Below are 18,563 nucleotides of genomic sequence, written 5' to 3'. Positions count from 1 at the left end.
ACTGAGCCACCGTGCCACCCTTCTACATTAATAATGTGTAAAAGTGTAAAACATCTTTACAATGTGGAGCGTTCACCCTTTCGGCTGTATAATCAGTAGGTTCTGCCTTTACTTTGAGTTAATCTGTAGATTGTCACTGTCCAGTTGTACAGTGGTCACACAGTTTTGCCAATATTTGAGCTAATCCTGAGCTAATGTTTAGAGGCCCTCATGGTTTCATCCTTTTGTTTAGTTTTTTCAATGTAGAAGAGTTGTTTGTGTTGTATCAGCCTTTCTTATTTCCTAATTTCACCACAAAGTTAAACATTCTGTGTGGTATTACAGTTTTTCTCAGTCACTTTGGTACATTTCTCAGATCAAAATTGAAATAAGCAAAACAGGAAGTTCATTTCTCAAAACAATACGTACAAATAGCAAAACACCATGGATTATCTGCATAAGCCAGTCTCTTGAATCCTTAGTTCATGTCTCAAAACTAAATTTCTGTGTCAATGAATGTGTCAGTGCCATCATAAAGACAAGTCCTTGTGTCATTGTGTACAGATAAGACAGTCAGATCATTTAGTCATGTTGTCCATAAAACATTGTACTCTGGAGCAGTGGCGCAACAAGGGGGTATGCAGTATATGCGGCGCATAGGGGCGCCACACATGGGTGGGCGCCGTTGTGCCAAAACTATTTTTAAAATTATCCTTATTAAAAGTTTCAAATAATAAAAATAAATAAATATGTTTTGTAAAAAAAAAAATTTGCATTTTAAACGAATATAATATTGTTATTGTTGAATTCAAAATCATTTAACACAATAACATGCAGTCCCACAGCCTAAAGTGTTCATGTAGATGTAACTGTTTAGATTTGTTTTTATTTTTATCAAAATAAACTGTCAAATCATACATAATGTCAAAAGTTATAAGATTAATCTGAAAATTTGTCTTCATTTATTATTAATTAATTAATATAAAATAAGAGGGATCACACAAAATTTGAACCCGCATACCCCTCAGTAAATGTGTAGTTGCGCCCCTGCTCTGGAGGGGTCTCCTTGTGTAAACGATTGCAATATTTTTGTTTGCAGTTTGTACTGTAATTTGTTGACAGATCATGTCATTGTGATACAGAAAGACAAATGCAGCACCGCATAGCACAAAAAAACAAAAACAAAAGTAGAAATGTGAACATACAGTAGGACAATCTCAGATGCCATTTCATTAGAAAAAGTCAAGATTAACCTGGGAAAATGTACAAACTGTAGACCAGGGGTCACCAACCTTTATGAAACTGAGAGCTACTTCTTGGGTACCGATAATGTGGAGGGCTACCAGTTTGATAAACACCTCTCAAATAACAAATTTGCTCAATTTACTTTTAATTATACTTTATGTTTTTGGTAATAATTAATGATATTCATCCATGTGAAGTCATGTTAATGATTCTCACAAAAGTTATCAGCAATGATTTAACAGGGTAGGAAATACCCTGTATTTACTGTATCAATGTGCAACACTTTATTTTTATATATCTCTGCAAATATTTACATTTTTAAATGATTACTTCTATATTAGATGAAGCTTACTGGTAAGTGGCGCTATGGTGAGCTATTTTTAGAACAGGCCTGCGGGCAACACATGTGATCCTCGCGGGCTACCTGGTGCCCGCGGGCACCATGTTGGTGACCCCTGCTGTAGACAGATTTAGAAAGAAAAGTCTAATGGAAATGTATAGATAAATGCATTATGACAACATATGACAACTTGGATGTAAAGACTTATGCAATGAACAAACGATTAAATGTTGTGGGGGTGGATTAATTCAACAGAAACCAAAATAATAAATTAATAAAAATAATACATTTAGATCAACATGACATAAGCAGCTGATAATGTAGTAAACATCAGAGAATTGCACATAATCATTTGCATGGTTTTGTAAAAGCATTTGCGACTTGTTCAAAGGAGTCAGAAGCTGCTTTTCTGATGTGCACAAGTGACACGATGATGTGGAGGTTGAACAGGTAGTTTCGAGAATTTCAATTCTGATCTGAGAAATGGACCAACGCGACTGAGAAAAACTGTAATTGGTATGCGGTCATCAGAGATGCTTGACTGAATGTTGTCAATAATTAATAATATACACATATTTTTTCTTTTTTGCTTTTCTGTTGCTTTAAACATTAAATACCCAATCTTGTCATTGCAGGTTAAGAAACTCATCGCCGTTGAGTACTAGGCTATTCTGCATCTCAGCAAGGAGACTAAGAACAAAGAACACAAATGTGAAATATTGACCCCTCGGTGCACACTTTCCACTTATGCCCAAGACTACCTTCAGAAGATTGGCTCATTTTCTCAACACTTTTGTGAAGGTGAGATGCATGCGCGATATTTTTAAAGTCACTGTAAAAGACACTGGGTTCCACACAACTCCTTTAAGTTTACTTAATTGTTTTTTTTTTTCTTTTTACAAATTTAAGCGAATTAAACATTAGAAAGTAAGTAATAAACTAATTTGCAACAAGAAGTTTAAACAAGCACATTTTTTGAGTGTATAGTTAACATCTTGTCTTGATGTTTACCTTTATGAAGGAGCTGCTGGAGGAGGCGACTGATCGAGAGTCAAGTGCAGCAGGTGACCATTTAAGGAGCAGGTGGAGGAGGTGACCTTGGGCACGACCATTTCTCCTATGACCAAACGTCTTGTGCAGAGCTGCAGTTTAGGAGCCTGAGGCTGGAGAACGCTAGACGTCCATCGTGGAGAAGCTGAAGGTGGGAGTGGTCACCAGCTGGTGTACAGGCTGGCCCTTCAGGATCAATGCGAGGACTCGTCTGTCACTGGAGTCTTACAGGAATCAGTCTCATGCTCTCCACTCCTCCATGACCACAACAGCAGCTGCTCAGGATACGGCCTGGCTCAGGATTTTAGAAACCTTGGGATTAATAAAAAAAAAAAAAAAGACTAACATACAGTAAGTGCAGATGCCGTTCAAATTATAATGTTTTTAGGAAGTGTTCCTGGCTCCAGTTGCCCTAAATAATGCAGCATAACAATCCTTTAGAGGATTTGCATTTCAACAGCATTTGGGTTTTATCTGCATGCTAATGCAAAGAGATGTATCTTTAATCTAGTTTTATTTTATTTTATTTTAGGTGGAAGAGGCGACCCTGATGGAGGGATAAGTGCTGCGGGTGATCATTATTCATGACCAGGTGGAGGAGGCGACCCTGATGGAGGAACAAGTGCAGCAGGCGTCTATTATGGAGGACCAGGTAAAGGAACTGAAGTAATTAAGTTCACTCTCTGTGAACGATGCACAGAAATGAACAAATAACAGGCAGTTTTAGTAGTGAAGTTCGTGCAAAGTGCAAATTACAGAATTTAAACGTGTGTCCAAAGCACTTTGTGTCAAAAATATCGATGCATATCCACACTGAGATATTCAAAACTATACAATCTCACATTTGTTTTGATCTCGCGCTCTCTCTTGAGCTGACGTGCTGCATCGTGACGTAGCTAAACAATTCCGAGGTTGGTAGCTGCTCTCCTTCCAATATCACTGATTTGATTACAGTTTTTGTTTTTCAATTCTTTTGCCACAAATTTCAGAACTCTGATGCCAATTTTCAACTCAAAACAGTCACTACTTTTAACAGGCTCTCCAGTGTTTAAAACTTTGCATGTTGCGTTCCTTTCTTTAGACAAGCCTTGCATTTGCAGGGTCATTCGTTTACATAATCCTTTTATCTTACAAGTTCTACAAGAACAAAATTTAGGTCACCCATAAACAAGATACACTTATTTCAATAAACTATCATTTACAATTATTAAATATTGCTGTTTAAAATATATGATACAGGTCTCATTATGGTTTATACATAAGGGAACAGTACAGACAGTGGTATCACTCAACCAAAGTTTTATTCATTCAATCAATATGTAGGTTTACATTCAACAATAGTATAGTTAACCAGTGTTATCACTACACGTCCCCATAAAGAAAGCTGATATATGGCACAATAAATACATGTAGCAACATATGCAAACTACATCAGGATCTTACATACTGTATATAAAATGCTGTATTTGTCAAAATATTGCAAAAATCACTGTGTACATTTTTTCAAACATATCATGTATACATGTGTGTGTTCATACATAGCTATATATGGACACCTATATAACTCGTAGGTGAAATATTTACTTAACATATGTACATATTTGTAATTCTAATTGTTAAAAAAAAGGCAATTTTTTGACATGACATACACCCACCGGCCATTTTATTAGGTACACCTTACTAATACAAGATTGAATCCCGTTTTTGACTACAGAACTGCCTTAATCCTTTTTGGCATAGATTCAACAAGGCACTGGAAATATTCCTGAGAGATTCTGGTCCATATTGACACTATAGCATCACACAGTTGCAGCAGTTTTGTCAGCTGCACATCCATGATGCGAATCTCCTATTCCATCACATCCCAAAGATGCTCTATTGGATTGAGATCTGGTGAGTGTGGAGACCATTTGAATACAGTGAACTCATTGTCATTGTCAGTCTGAGATGACATGGCACATTATCCTGCTTGAAGTAGTCATCAGAAGATGAAGACACTGTGGTCATAAAGGTGATAGACATGGTGAGCAGCAATACTCAGGTAGGCTGTGGTGTTGATACAATGCTCAATTGGTACTAATGGGCCCAAAGTGTGGCAAGAAAATATCCCCACACCATTACACTACCACCACCACCAGCCTGAACTGTTGATACGAGGCAGGATGGATCCATGCTTTCATGTTGTTGATGCCAAATTCTGACCTTACCATCTGAATGTTGCAGCAGAGACTCATCAGACCAGGCAACATTTCTCCAATCTTCTATTGTCCAATTTTGGTGAGCCTGTGTGAATTGTAGCCTCGGTTTCCTGTTCTTAACTGACAGGAGTGGCACATGGTGTGGTCTTCTGCTGCTGTAGTCCATCTGCCTCAAGGCTGGGCATGTTGTGTGTTCAGAGCTGCTCTTCTCCATACATCAGTTGTAACGAGTAGTTAATTGAGTTACTGTTGTCTTTCTATCAGCTTAAACCAGTCTGGCCATTCTCCTCTGACCTCTGGCATCAACAAGGCACTTGCACCCACAGAACTGCCGCTCACTGGATCTTTTCTCTTTTTCAGACCATTCATTGTAAACCCTAAAGATGGTTGTGCAGGAAAATCACAGTAGATCAGCAGTTTCTGAAATACTCAGTCTAGCCTGTCTGGCTCAACAATCATGCCACATTCAAGGTCCCTTAAATCACCTTTCTTCCCCATTCTGATGTTCAGTTTGAACTGCAGCAGATCGTCTTGACCTTGTCTACATGCCTAAATGCATTGAGTTGCTGCCATGGGATTGGCTGATTAGAAATTTGAGTTAACGAACAGTTGGCCGGTGAGTGTATATGTTATATGTGTGAAATCTATATGAACTAGTATGCCACGTATGTAGTTTGCATATATTTCTATATATCAGATTTCTATTTGGGATCTGTGTTTTCATCAGTCTGGACTTGATTTGGCCACAGATTCTGCTCATCACAGTGGGGTTTTCATAAGTAAAACATCCTGGAAAGAACCTTGTCAATGCGAATCCTGGCCTGACATTGGTCTTTCTTGCATACAGTAACGTCAAATATGAAAGCACTGTCTGTAAAAGTGCTACAAGGAACCATATATATGGAATAAGGATGAAATCTATAGATAATGTTGTCCAGTTGGGTCATCTTCTGTGGTAACTGATGTCATTTGATCTATCCTGAAACTTTCATCATCTAGCATGTAATATTGTACTTCAGTTTCCATAAAGCCATGCATCAAGAGCAACGCAACAGTTATTTATCATTTTGAGTACCTGTATGAGTTCATCTTACATCATGTTAATTAAATAAATACGCAAATTATTTCAAATGCAATATGTTGAGTTGAATTTTGAAATGGAATCAATTTGATGATTAATTTGTTCAGTAAACACAGTGTCTGACTTGGTGTGTGTTGTATACAAGCACTTGAAAAAAAAAAAGAGTTTTGTAAAAATTTAGCAATTTTGGCACTGGTTGTGTATTTTGGGTTTAGAGTTTAGAAAATTCACACCAGGGTTCTATAATTTGTGGCAAAATGATTTAAACTAATTCAATAAGACAGCCGTGTGAAGTGCTGTCGATTGTAACAGCCTGGTATTTTGTTTTAAGGTGTATTTAGATCTCCAGCAGATGGCAGTGTTTTCATGTTTATTATTTTCTGATTGTTCTCCTGATGGAGAGAAAAAAAGAGAAGTCCGTATTGCAAAAAAATTGTACTTAACATCAATTGTAAAAACTATTAGTATGTTGTAAAATTCATATAAAAATTAAAATAATAACAATTATTAATATAAGTTATTTGTAAAATGTTAAATACGTTTTACACCATGTTTTGTTTCTTGTCGAGTATCGGAACATATTTAGGCAAATAAATAAATAAATATAAAAAAAAATTACATAAAGAAAATATTTTAACGTTTAACGCCGATTCACACTCATTGACGTCACCTGCTGTGAACGCGCACCGCAACACTGTAGCTTGACTGAGTAAAGTCTAGATAGGATACAGCTGCGGATATGAAACGTCAATACGCATAGCATCATTTTAATAACACTATAACAATTAATATTTTACAGTACTGTGACGGATGGATTTAGTGTTAGTGTAGGAATAAACGTTTAAAATACAATTAATTGAGTAATATAAATGACATAAATAATACGCGGTACAACTACTGTCTTTACGTTACTGTGAGGGTTGGGGTGGGATAGACGTTAATAAAATACAATTAATGGCAAATTTAATGAACAATATAAATAATTCTCGTTAACTTCCGACCGAAACCATATCGGATCTAACAATCCTTTGGTAGTCAGCCGCAGCAGCTCATATGGCGGGCATTTATTCAAAGGTGTCCTGGCAACGAAAGATGACCAGAGCAGAGGATAGTACAAAAGCGGACAAACCCGACTGGCAGGAACTAGAATCGCCAGGTAACAGAGATCGGCCAGGTAAGACTGATTTATGTACTGTATATTATTGCATCCTGGCAGTTCCTTTGTTCCCTACAATATAAACTTCTCTATGTTTTTAATTCATTCATTTATTTTATTATTTAACTTATTTTCATTTTAAGGTATTTTAAATAATATCCTTTAAAAAGTTATAATAAAATGCATGTTGAAAACTCATAACATATATGCATGTAAGATAACAGGTGTCATTTGCCTAATGATTTTTAAATATTAAAGCAAAGAGACTTATAAGATTATTGTGCTTATAACGTGCTTATACTGACACCTACTGGCACATGTCACAAGATCACTGACACTGGCATGTGTCACTGACATTACTGGCATGTGTCACTGACACTGGCATGATGTGTCATTGACATTACTGCTTCCACCACGGTGACTGAAGCTCTGCACAAGACTTTTGGCCAGCGGAAAAATTAAAATGGTCGTGCCCAACTGAGTCTGGTTCTCTCAAGGTTTTTTTTCTTCACTCCCATCAGGTGAAGTTTTTTTTTCCCTCTCCGCTGTCGCCACTGCCTCGCATGGTTCAGGATTGGTAGAGCTACGCATCGATGAATTTGCTCTTCAGTGTTTGAACTCTCAGTAATGATTAAATCACACTGAACTGAGCTAAACTGAACTGAACTGAACTTAAACACTAAAACCTGAACCACACTGTTCCAGTTACTATGACCATTTATGTGAAGCTGCTTTGACACAATCTACATTGTAAAAGCGCTATACAAATAAAGCTGAATTGATTTGAATTACTGGCATGATGTGTCACTGACATTGGCATGTATATGCAGGTCTACATCATTTTTAAATTTATTTGTCGTGACACTTTAGATCTTCATTGGTACAATACATGTCAGTAGATAGCATGTATTTAACACAAGTTATGTGTTAAAAGTGCGTTGCATACATAGTACCCCCACCCCACTCACCTCAGGGGCAAGGAAAAAAAGTTCAGGCTCAGGAATTTTTTCCACTATCAGCCCTGTACTTATGACCACATTTAGTAGAAATACAGAATTAGTCATAGCCATACCATTCATTAGGCTATATAGCTTTAATACGCACATGAATAAATAAGCTTTGTAGACTAAATTAATATTCAGCAGGATTAAGAGTGACTCAGAATAGAGAGAAGCAAAAACATCGAAAGCTAAAACACAATAAATATACTTAATGTAAGTACTAGAGAAATGTCTTAAATATAAAAGGTTAGCTGTAATTTTATACACCAATGAGCCAAAACGTTATGAAGATGTGCTGAAGTGCCTAAGACAGTTTAATTCTGGTTCAGTTCAGTTTTACCATCAATATTTTTTTTAATAATCGAAGTTTGTCACATGCAAGTAAATGCATCTTATTAGTCAAAGTGCTCATACTGCTCATATCAGGTTGTGATGTCAGGTGACCAAAATTCAGTGCATAGCTAGGGTCTAAGGACATGATTATTTTGACGTCCAATAACGACATCAAACGACGTTGATATAATTTGGTTGATTTAAGATTGTGGTGTAAAGTGACCAAAATCCAACATTAAGCCAACATCTTAAACCAGCAACATATTGGCATCAAATACTGACATTTCTTCGTCAGGCATGGCAATCAAAATCCAACATCTGTTAGATGTCGTAGTGGTAACATCTACACAGCGTCAAGCTGTTACATTAGATGTTAATATTTGGTTGATTTTAGGTAGGACATTGGACAATGACGTCAGCCTGATGTTGGGCTCCGACGTCAATCTGATTTTTATTTCCAAACAAAATGCAACGTCCCCACGACATTGGGTTACAACATCTTTGCAGCTAATTTTATATTATTTTTAAATTTTTAATTAGAGTCAAGGCTTCAGTTGTTATTTTGTGATTTGAACCACTGTTCATCCACGTTCTTCCGAGGTTCAATTTGGCATGTCATTTGTCTTTGCTGGAGATTTACCGATTATTTCAGAATATTATTTTCAAACACAGTTCGTTTTCATGCAGTGTTATGAAATAACATACATTGTAAGAAAGCCTTGTTCATTGGTCCATTGGGTTGGACTGCTTTCTCATCACCACATTCAGGCAATTTCACACCAACTGTTTTGGCGTAGATCCAAGAACAATGACCTTGTTCATATATGCCTAAACAACCAGCCTGATGTGAAATCACCCTAATTTTTAATTAAGTCCTCCATGCACATGCCTGAACATCACAACCTGCTGAGACATGGATTCTACAAGACTCCGGATGCTGTCCCGTGTCATCCAACATCAAGGCCAACAGTCCTGTAGAGTTGGAGCCGTCTTAGATCAAACTTGTTGGCCCAGCATATTTTACAGATGCTCGCATGGATTGAGATTTGAGATATGTGTAGGTCAGGGCAACACCTTGAAGACTTCATTACACGATCCTCAAACAATTCCGAAACAATGTGAGCATTGGATTATCCTGCTGAAAGAGGCCACTTCCACCAGGGAAAACCATTGTCATGACCTTGTATGAAGTGAAGCGAGCCATGTCAAATATGGTTTTACCCATACTTGAAATTGGTCCTCTGCTTTGCACACACACATTTTTAATGAAGAGAACACACAGACAAACACACTTAGTGATTTAGCAATTAGGAGTTATGTGCCTTGCTTAAGGGCACCACAGCTGGGTATCAAAGACGGAGAGAGTGTAGTACAATACACCAACTCACTTACCATTAAGCCTCAACTGCCCCCTAATACATACTTGGTCTGCAGCACTGTTTAAAGTAGGAAGTATGTGCAAGATTTGTATCAACATGAATGGCTGACCCCGGGTTTTCCAGAATGACATTGCACAGAGCATCACACTCACGCCACCAGTTTGTTTCATCCCAGGTGCAATCACTTCACCAGGTAAACTTCCAAATGTGCACTATTCCACTTGATGGAATAGAAAAATGGGCCTCACTGGAGCAGGGGACCATTTTGTACTACTTCAAAGTCTAGTTGAATGCTCACGTGGCCTTTTTGACAGTGGACAAGTGTCATCTATTTGGTTTGCACTCAAAACACTTTTCCTCCCAAAACCATCATTAAAATTTTGAGAGACTTCTGTGACAATAGTGTGTCTCTGATGGTGATTTCTCATCACTCCTGACTGGTAGAAACTCACAAACATTGGCATTTCATAGATTATCTGATCCAGTAACCCTACCATACCATTCTGGTCCACGTCAAAGTCAATCAAATCTTAAATCTAATCTTAATCTTACATTTGTCTACTGAGCTCTTAATATGTGGACTTGTTAGAAGATGATCAACAGTCTGTCAGCCTACAGCTTTACATACAGTACTGCTTTTTTCTTTTTCTGAATAATGATAAAAGAGCCTCTTGCTTGCCTTCATTTTCAGCAGATGACACTAAGTGTTGTTCATTAGATGGATAAACAGACTCATTAGTGCCAAGTACCTATATGCATGCACAGCTGACTGGAAATGTGAAAAATCTTTGAGGGGTTTCACTGAACAGCACAATAAAAACAAATACAGAGGACACCTAAACATAACTATAAGAAGATGTCAATACTTTAGGATGGTTTGTGGTCGACCCATTATACTGTGAGGTCACACAAAGCCAGCCACTGATTTTGTAGCTTTGGACCAGTAAAGTTACCCTCCCCCCACCCACTGAAAAAATCCCCAAATTACTAAAACTGGTCATTTGGAGCTGTTTCAATGTAGATAAACAGTTCAAGTTATTATTCCGTTTTTTTTTTTTTTTTGCAAAGGATTCAATAAATAGTATACATTAGAAAAAGCTGCAACTAAATTAAAGTTTAGCCTATTTAATCATTAGCTATTATAAAGAAATTGAATCAAGTAATCAAATCTCATCTTTTCTTCACTGTATAATTTCAACAATATGATTAAAGAGCAGCGAATAAATCTCTAATTTAGATTTTTAATTTGACAACATCAAATAACAGAGCTGCCACTTTGTAATGAAAACATTCATTTGTTTTTCTAACCTTTTATGCTTATTTAATACCAAATTTGTTGTGTTTAAAAGAAAACCTGCACCAAGATTGATGTTATTATTGTTATTATTATGTGTTTATGTCTGTTCAAACATGCACCCAAAACCCAGTGTCCACTTTCGCTGCGGATCAAATCTGGTGTATGGGACCTATTCTCTATTTAATCACTATGGAGCGAGTTTGACAGTCACGCACTGCTACAAAAACTGACTGTTTTGAGGATTGCATAGGAGGTACAAAGGCACCTGTAATGGAAAGGAAGGGAATCCTGCCATTTTTATTTTTATTTCTATTTCAAAGTGTTTTCATGTCTAAATACAATAAAAGCACACAACAAATTCACATTTAAGAGCTAGGGACGTCCCCTGATGGTTCGGCAGTATGGGTTGCGTATAAGGAGGATCGGCTCTTTAATGTCGTAAGAAATGGGTTATTATGGGGTATTTTTTCGTTCTCTTGTTGCGCTTAACAAACAACCAAATGAACAGAGAAGGGTCTCATGGCCTTAAGGTTAACTTCACACCTTTCTTCAAATTTCAGGAGGTAAAAACACTGACCCTCAAGCGTGACCAAGGTTAACTTTCTCCAAATTTCAGGAGGTTGAATATTAAGTCTAGATAATCATGCTGACACTTAAAACCTCAAATTTATGCTTTGCAATCAGAAATAATGCGGACCTAGTTGAGAGAGAAGGTGGGCCCTATCAACTCACTCTTCTCTTTTACCTAATAGGCCGACCTTTAACCAGCACCCAAATTTTGACTATAAAGGGGAGGATTTCTAGCTGAAACATAGGAAGCTCAGCTTTGGGATAATTTTATATCGCCCGGTATTCTTGGACACATGTGTTGGTTTTTCAATGTGGCTGTATTTGTATTGTGTTTGAGGTTGTATATACCTATATCAAATTGCACTGGGTTTCATTATCTGTCTTTTATTCATGTAATACTTATTACTCATCTTTATTTCTGATTTTAAGCCGTTTATGCAATGTTGTTTTATTTTCATTAATGATGTTCATGAGGATGATTCATGGTGTAGGGTGTAGGGTTTTAACCAAAGCGGTTCGAACTGTAGTTCTGCCGAGTGACTAAAAAGTTATCAGCATGATGGTAAAAACCTGTACATTTCTAGTCAAATCATTCTTCTGCAATCTCATACCAAAAACGGAAATAAGGGCAGTATTAATAGCTATAAATGTGGGAGAGCGTTGATATTATGTGACTGAATTGTAATGCAATATGGAACATTAAATGTTGCTGTTAAATCAAAAGTAATTCACAAATACTTAAAAATAATATGATTTAATGACAATAACTTGCTATGGTTATAACTGAATTAATTACAAAATAACTGTATAAAATGATAAAATATGAAATGATAAAACATATGATATTAATTGTACTCAGCTTAAATGTAAAATTAAAGTTACCAGAGGTAGAAGGAGAGACAAAGGGGATGGGACAAAGGGGGAGGGAGAGAGAGACAAAGAGAGCAGGCCCAGAAGTTAGGCCCCGTTTACACTAGTACGTTTTAGTTTTAAAACGGCGTTTTAGAATGAAAACGATCCGCGTCCACACTCGCGTTTTACCCAGCGTTTCTGAACTGCTCTCCGTCCACACCAAAACGCTGAAAACGCACATCACGTGACCACACAGACGCTCTCGGGCAAGCGCTGCAGCCAGGCTGCAGCCCATGTACCCAGATGAGAGCTCTGCTAGTCGGACTTCTCATCAAGCATCTCCCGCTGGATCTAATCTCACTATATTTATTAAACGGGATATTTCATTCATCTTGTTGTCTTTATCTAACGACATATTCCCTGACTTTGGGCACTGGAATCTATTACTTGTTCTCAGGTAACGTGTTTTGGCTGAGCGCAAAGATAAGTTAATGATTAATGTAACCACGTACATTCTGTATATTGACTTATCGCTTGCCTTTATTTCCTATAATGTATAAACTTATTGTATGTTATACTTTTAAAATGGCCATTATCGATTCTTAAAACTGATACTCAGCAAAAGAGAGGGGATGTTTCGTATTTTCACTGAAATTGAAAGGAGGCAGTTGTTATCGGCTCCGTTTTGTTATAAATATCCAGACAGTGAAGATGACGCTCATCTTATACAGCACGGCGCCTCAACATGTCTGCTGTCTAAGTTGCTAATATTAAAATGAAAATAGGCAGTTCCTTCAATCATGTTTACATTTTATTGTTGAGAAAGTGAAACAACGAAGCCAGGGTGATGTGAATGAAGTTATAAAGTACACTGTTCCCTTTGAAGATTTACCCGTGTCCTCGGTATAGTCTGCTTTTCCATATCAAACTGAGAAGAAGAGACTGCAGCCTTGATCAAACTTGCGAAGTCTGAACTTACACGGAGAAGATTCAGGACTGAACTGTGTGTTAGGCTACTTAATATTCAGGAAAAGCCCCAATCAGAGAGGCGAACGTCTGCAGCCCCGCCTCCGTTTTCAGATGTCTCCGTTTTCCATCATCCACACTGAGACGGAGCAGCAGCGTTTTAGAATGAAAACGGCCTCTCCAGCGTTTTCGAAACGCTCCGTTTTCGGCGCTCGAGAACTCCGGCGTAGTGTGGACGGTTGGCGTAACCGTAGCAAAACTTATGCGTTTTCAAACTAAAACGCATTAGTGTAAACGGGGCCTTAGCCTGATTGCATTAGAGTCTGAAAAGATAGACTCCAGAGGAGGAGTGGAGCAGAGCAGGAAAGCGCAGAGACGGGAAAAGAGAGGGCAGGAAAAGAGACAGCGCAGAGTTTTACATCAATTTTGTATCTTTCTTGACCATGTGACTAAAGCCCAAATACTGAGACATTCACACTGACCAATCCACATGTGTGACCACATCATCATAAAACCCCCCAAGTCCACATACCATGCCCTGATCTTATCAGTATCTCTCTGTGGAGTCAGTATGGGACTTCTTGAGTCAAAAAGACATGTTTATCATATAAACAAATGCAAATGATAATTTAGCCTCTTACAATGGATATTGAATATTATTGTGATAATTGATATCAGCTGTGTGTACCAGCAATAAACCATTATTGGTACCGTATAGTCAATTAGCACCACACTTGTCTCACTTGCATAAACACAAACCATACTAAAACCTCTTTGTTATGCTGAAACATTTTACATACTAAAATGTAGGGCATACTAAAACAAATGTGTATTGCCACCCTTCAAAGAAAGATTAAAAATACAGGAGAAATACAGGACAATACCTTTACGGGATGATGGCAGGATAGAATTGTAAAATACGAGAGAATCCTGAGAAAAACTGGAGGATTGACAGGTATGATTTGAACAAATGTCTCTGAATACTTTCAAATTATATGTAAGTATAAAATACTAAATGAGGTTTTATACTTGGATGCTAATATAAACATTGATAAAAGTTGATTATTTATGAAATACAAGCATCAATCTGCACAGCAAAAATAAAATAAACCGTTTTAAAAAAGCACTACAAAACGTTATACAAGTGTGGTCTGCATTTCACAATTAGTTTTTCTTTGAATGTCTCTATTCAAGTAAACAAGTGTTAATGTGTTTCACAAGCCAAAAACCATTCTTATGCAATCAAACATCATCTTTAAAGCTCTAAACAGTTTTGCATTTGTGAAAGCTGTAGATGGTCTCAGGAGGTTTTCATAAGAGGGAAAAACTGGTAAACTAAAGCTTTTTACAATTCAGTTTCAGTACTCTGTTTCTCTTAATAGCCAGAGCCACTGTGGACTACAGTGTCCTCACAAAAATGCACTTTGTAAAGTATAAAAGCCAATTCTTTTCCCTTTTTTTTGTGGATTTCTGGGAACAAGAACAACAAATGCCAAAAGCACATTACTGGAAAGTTCAGAGCTTCCTACATGACACATGGTTCAGGTCAGAACACTGATTGCTTATCAGAGCGGTGCTACTATGAAATTACAGTTCAAAGACTGCACGCATTAACATTTAATGATGAGCTTTCTAGCATCTGATGGAGAATTCAGACACAACAGCTCTCTGATCTTTATGCATGCGTGTGATGAGTTTGAATAATAGGATCTGTGCAATGCCTCATTAAATGGGACATATATGCCCCTTATAATATTATTATGAAATAAATCTTTGGTGTCCCCAGAATGTTTTAGCTCAAAATTACCCTCTGCTCAGATATTAAGAGAATGCACTGATACAATGTTAAATCGTTCTTTGGTATCGAAATAATAGGCATGAGGCTTAGGTAATTGCGAAAATTCTCCAGAAATGGTTTTATAGATCTATTTCCTAGGATGAGATGGTTGGCTTTGACCATATTTGGAATGGTCATGAATATTAATGAGCACTGCTCTAAAGCTTCTGCAGGTCCTGTCAGGGCCTGAAGCTCACACACAGTGTGATGTACTCTGCACAAAAAGTCATATTTTGTTTGAAAGACTCTTTGTTGAATGGCAATATTTTTAACTGAAATGGCAGAGAGGTTTATTTTAGCTAGAAGGAGTTAGCTACATAGTCAAAATGTCCAATAACCAGTAACGCATTAAAGCATTATGTATTCAAACCACATTCAGATGGAGACGAGATTACGAGGAAGAAGTTACAACTTCTAGACTGAACCAGGGACTCTTTGGTATGGTTAGTGGACACAAACAGCCACAATAGGGTATATGCCGAGCTAGTGTTGTTCCAATACTGATAAACTTCCGGTTACCTGTTACTGTGAACTTTTTTTCCATTTTTTACGGTTCCTTTTACAGCATCAATTATGTGATGTCATTAAAATACATTCAGTTAAATAAACTTTGGCATTCATTTGGTTGCTCAAGCGTAAAACGAGACAAAAAGGAGGGGGAAAATGTAATTTAATGCAGTGCTTCTTGTACAATCTGAGACCCAATTTATATTGGATATCACTCAGCTAGTCGAGATGGCTAATTTTTGAACAAAGCAGACCTTAAACGGGCCGGTTTTCGCATTGGCATACAGTTTGCCGGAAGCGCTTAACCCAGGTTACTGGCAAATTAAAAGTCCCATTAGCATGCTTCGGCATATACCCTATACTGCAAATCTGAGCTCATTTTTTTCCCACATGCATGCAACAGAGAAAGGCTTAACAAAGTTACTGGGTTGAAAAAGTAATGCCTTTTTTTCATGTTTTCACCTCTCTTTTAATTTCATTCATTCAGCATCACAGCTCTCAGTCTGACAGTGCTCTCAGCCTTGAGACTGAAAAAAATCATTTATTGGTCTTTTATCCTCACCAGAGGAGAGGGGCGAAGAGGAGGATTTTTCCGGAAGATCATATATAGCCTGTATTTCTCTATTCATTTGACTTCAGTTTATCGTTTATTGTCATTAAAATACACTTCATCTGCATTCTCCTGCAATAAATATTGTGATATGAACAGTTTCAGAAGATGGTTTAAATAGCTCGCTTTGACAGTTTTCTGGGAGTCTAACAGTATTCAGGTACAGAAATTGAATAATCAAATTTGAATAATTTTTGTCTTTTGTTTTTTGTCTAAATATCAAAAAAATTCTTAGATCAAGTAAAAATATTGTTTAGTTTTCACCGTCAGAAGAAATCATTGAGAATCAAAAGTTTTTTTGCTAGTTTTAAGGAAATTATCTGCCAGTGTGGTAAGTGAAATAATCTGGTTTTCACGTTGACATGTAGATATTTGATCTATAAATGACAAAAATTCTAGGAAATGTTTTTTTTGCAAAAATCATATAAATTCTATATAAATAGAGCGATTAAATACAATTGTGTAGCTCCTGCTCAACTATAATTAAGACTCAACATTGCATATCTTTATGACTATTGCGAATGTGCACATAGCGATATTAAAGTGAAGTTTCAAAAACTAATTTTGTGCGGAGCGCGTGATATGATTGAGCACGACTGGCCACTCATCTCTAATCGGAAATAATCCAACCAGAGTGATCCAAGCTTACAATAAATAGATCGTTTTTCGATATATCGTTAAGCCCTACTTCATGTAGACATAGCAGTAGACTTAAAAGAATGGCAATTATACAATGCTAGTTTTTAGTGTGTGTGTCACATAAATATGTGAATGAAACAAAAAACAAGACCTGGTGTCACAAGATGGACCCATATTCCAATAAACCAATTCTAAGCACAAACATTATCCTTGCACACAACTAATAGATCTATAAACCCATGTTATTTACAGTAAATGAAGATTATCACAGCATTAAAAGATGTTTATTTCAGAAGTAAGAAGTAATGATACGTTATTATTTAGAAGTTATTTCAGTTACGATTGCTTGTAAAAACTATTGCGTGTTTTACAACTGTTTTATAGACACGTATTATGGTAATACTTGGAAATCCATGAACTGATTTTTTTTTTTGCAGTGAATTACCTTTGATTAGCTTATCCTTTTCTATAGAGAAACTACAGCTAATTATGCCCTATCAAAATAATTACAAACATTTACTGGACTCATCAAAGTCCTGAGTTGTTTGCACATCTGTCTGGAAACACTGGCCTATTATTTGGCATTTAAATCCTTATTACTTATCGTAGATTCTTTGCTTTATGACGCATACTATAAATATTGCTTTTAATTGATCCGATGATGAGTATGATTGCGGTGATGGGATTACTAGAAGAAAATGTAACTGCACCAAGTCATATTACTCACTGAATCATACATAAACAGAGAGACAGCTGCATCACAGATCAAAACACCTGCCTTTTCAGGCCAACATGACCTTTTGCTGAGAGGAAATCGTGTTTACTTACTGAGAAACTTGCTTAAATGATCAAAATATTTTTCAGCCTTTTCTCAATTAGCAAGTAAATGTATGAGGGGTGTCACTAGCTCAGTGCGGATAAATGAAGACACATTTCCGCTGTCAACAGCAAGATTCAATGGAACTGCAGTTGTGAATAACAAAACCCACAAGGCTACATTTCTTCAGATTTCTTTAAACCACACACATTCATCTCTCTTACAAACACACACATAGTGAGATAACTTAAGGGCAATCACATTAACCCACACTGGTACATCTGCATTGGTTTGAGTTTATGGAAAGAACCCTTAATAGATTCTGAATGAGACATGAATGAATTAAACAAGATCATCTGGGGACTGAACGAAATCATGAATGAACACAGAAACGGAATGGAGGGGAAAAAAGTTTTAAGTGAAATTTTTAATGAAAATGTCTGTGGAATGTTTGCAGTCTGTACACATCGATTACAGTCATAGTTTAACTGAGTCAGATGCAATAGACATTTAAAAGGTCCAAACAACATTCTGAACATTCATGCAGTAACTGTAATAGCGTTGCTTGATCACTTTAAATAAAAAGCGTTTAATATAGGGCTGCATGATATTGGAAATATTTAACATTGCAATTTTTTTATTCTGTACTATATATATATATATATATATATATATATATATATATATATATATATATATATATATA

Source organism: Danio rerio, chromosome 20 (genome assembly GCF_052040795.2).
Source record: "Danio rerio strain M-AB ecotype USA chromosome 20, GRCz13ab, whole genome shotgun sequence".
Lineage (NCBI taxonomy): Eukaryota > Metazoa > Chordata > Actinopteri > Cypriniformes > Danionidae > Danio > Danio rerio.
The sequence above is the reverse complement of the archived record's forward strand: the minus strand, read 5'-3'. Positions refer to the sequence as shown.